The sequence below is a fragment of the Macrobrachium rosenbergii genome, chromosome 45 (assembly GCF_040412425.1).
Source record: "Macrobrachium rosenbergii isolate ZJJX-2024 chromosome 45, ASM4041242v1, whole genome shotgun sequence".
NCBI classification, from domain to species: Eukaryota; Metazoa; Arthropoda; class Malacostraca; order Decapoda; family Palaemonidae; genus Macrobrachium; species Macrobrachium rosenbergii.
The window spans coordinates 23,402,707-23,405,206 of NC_089785.1; the positions used below are offsets into that span (position 1 = coordinate 23,402,707).

Consider the following 2,500-nt stretch of genomic DNA (forward strand, 5'->3'; position numbering starts at 1 on the left):
TTGCCAGCACAGAGGGCTTGAGAAGACCTCCTCCTGCCGGGGAAATCGGGAGACAGGTCCCCGGCAGGAGGATATGAATAGTATTTGAGGAAATACAGATTCTGTGTGTGTGTATACATATATACATATATGTATATATATAAATATATATATATACTAAATATATATATAAATATAAATGTATATATCTAATATTACTCATTAGAGAGAGAGAGAGAGAGAGAGAGAGAGAGAGAGAGAGAGAGAGAGAGAGAGAGAGAGATCTTTTGAATACAAGAGCGAGAGAGATATATTTATTGAATAAAGAGGGGTGTTTGCGTGAAGAGAGAGAGAGAGAGAGAGAGAGAGAGAGAGAGAGAGAGAGAGAGGAACAGAAATTGAAATACAAATGAAAACCAGAATGAAAACCTTAAAAAAAACCGTTGAAATCCAAAAAAAATCATTCTAAGAAGAAAATATCAAAGAAATTCTTAAAAAACAAAACAAAAAATGACCAAAAACCACAGAAAAAAAAAACAAAAAAAATCGAAAACAATGACATAAATGAGCCTGACCAGAAGGCAAAACAAACAGACACGAACGGACAGACACACAAACACTGTTTGTTCCCCTTTATTTATCTCTACTCTTCACCAGTCCCTGCTTATTCTTCTGTCGCTCGAAGAGGACTACTTTCGAGACAAAGGGTAGACCGCACAGAGACTCTGTCAACTTTTGGGAGGGCAAATATGGCGGATGGTCTATGGAGAGAGAGAGAGAGAGAGAGAGAGAGAGAGAGAGAGAGAGAGAGAGAGAGCATCCTTTAAACGGCGGCTCAGAACAGATGTTCAGAGAGAGAGAGAGAGAGAGAGAGAGAGAGAGAGAGAGAGAGAGAGAGAGAGTCGCCACCTACAGGTACCCGTTTTACATTTCAAAAGACCAAATTACCCAGATGACACTAGGTGTGGGATGTGGCGGCGTACCGGGTGCTACGTGGGCTGACTCCTCTCGAACGTCGTACCGTTTCACGTGAAACCCGAACCGGAGTAGGTAATGGAATAGAAGGGAAATTGGGAAAAAGAATATTTGTGAGTCTGGGAGTTGATTAAAAAGATGGATTCAAACTTTTTTTTTTTTTGGGGTCCACAAAATAGACCCGGTTACTTTTGTACATTAATAAAAATCACCATTATTCTCTCTCTCTCTCTCTCTCTCTCTCTCTCTCTCTCTCTCTCTCTCTCTCTCTCCTCCCATCACAGTATTTTGGGGTTGCCACTGTGAGGTTAATTTACCTCTTCGTGAGGTTTCTAACCTCACAGTGGCAACCCCAAAATTTAATTCTTGCTTATAAATCAATCTATAGAAGATTATCCTTTCAATGTATACTGTCGGTTGGTTGGGCAGAGTCCTGAGGTCTACACTTACGGGGTGCTTTTGTGCTTGGGTAAGTCATGGCATAAGCCCAGTCACTGTTCTCAAATCTCACTAAACTGGACTTTACTCATTCCTGAATACAGAGGAGTGTAGAGAAATCCGGATTTCCGTATAAAGAATAATCTATAGTTTTTTCTAAACTTTATTTCTCAAAATGGCAATTAGAGTTTTTTTAAATTTTACTTCTGGAAACGGCAATTAAATGAAAAAAAAGTTATATTTTATTTCTAAAATTGACAAATAAAAAATTTTTTTCCTCAAAACAATTAGAATAATTTTTTTTTTCAAATGTTTCTCAAAACAACAATTAAAAAAGACTCAAATTTTCTCTCTCAAAAGGAATATACATTTTTCAAATTTTATTTCTGAAAATGACAAATAAATTTTCAAAATTTTATTTCTCAAAATGACAATTTAATGAAAAAATATGCTTTCAAACTTTACTTTCAAAACAAATAAAAAAATTTTAATTTTATTTCTCAAAACAACAATTAAATTAAAAATTTTAAAGATGAAAAAATATGGCTTTCAAACTTTATTTTCAAAGCAAAAATTTTTTTTATTTTATTTCTCAAAGCAACAATTAAATTAGAAATTTTAAAAATGAAAAAAATATGGCTTTCTAACTTTATTTTCAAAACAAATAAAATTTTTTTTTAATTTAATTTCTCAAAACAACAATGAAATGAACAAAAAATTAAAATAAAAAATTCTAAAAGTTTAAAATTTTTAGAATTTTAAAAAATTTTAGAATTTTTTATTTTAAAATTTTTAATTTAGACTCAGGGACTTCTGCGAAACGACCCCCTTCTGGAAAAAGGATTTTCGTTGGTTTATAACATAACATTTCTTAAAAATCCAATTCCCTCATAGAGGTGGGGGGGGGAGGAATCCTACCTACTGTATACCCCCCTCCTCACTTCTGCTTCGAGAATTCACTCCGTTTCTGTCGTTATATATTTCGTAGGGCGCCCATTTTTCCCTCCTATATCTTCTCTTTTCCACCCTCTCCACTTATCGCTGAAGTTTCAGGAAATAAGTTCTCCCCTCAGGGGTACCCGCCCCTCCCCCTCTCTCTCTCTCTCTC

At 34.9% G+C, this 2,500-nt stretch overlaps 1 protein-coding gene across 22 annotated transcripts in view; it reads right to left on the reverse strand.

The window, feature by feature from the left end:
* LOC136830021 (glutamate-gated chloride channel-like) overlaps positions 1 to 2,500 on the reverse strand; it is a 376,171-nt gene that overhangs the window by 309,092 nt on the left and 64,579 nt on the right. The gene's annotated exons all lie outside the window — the stretch shown is intronic.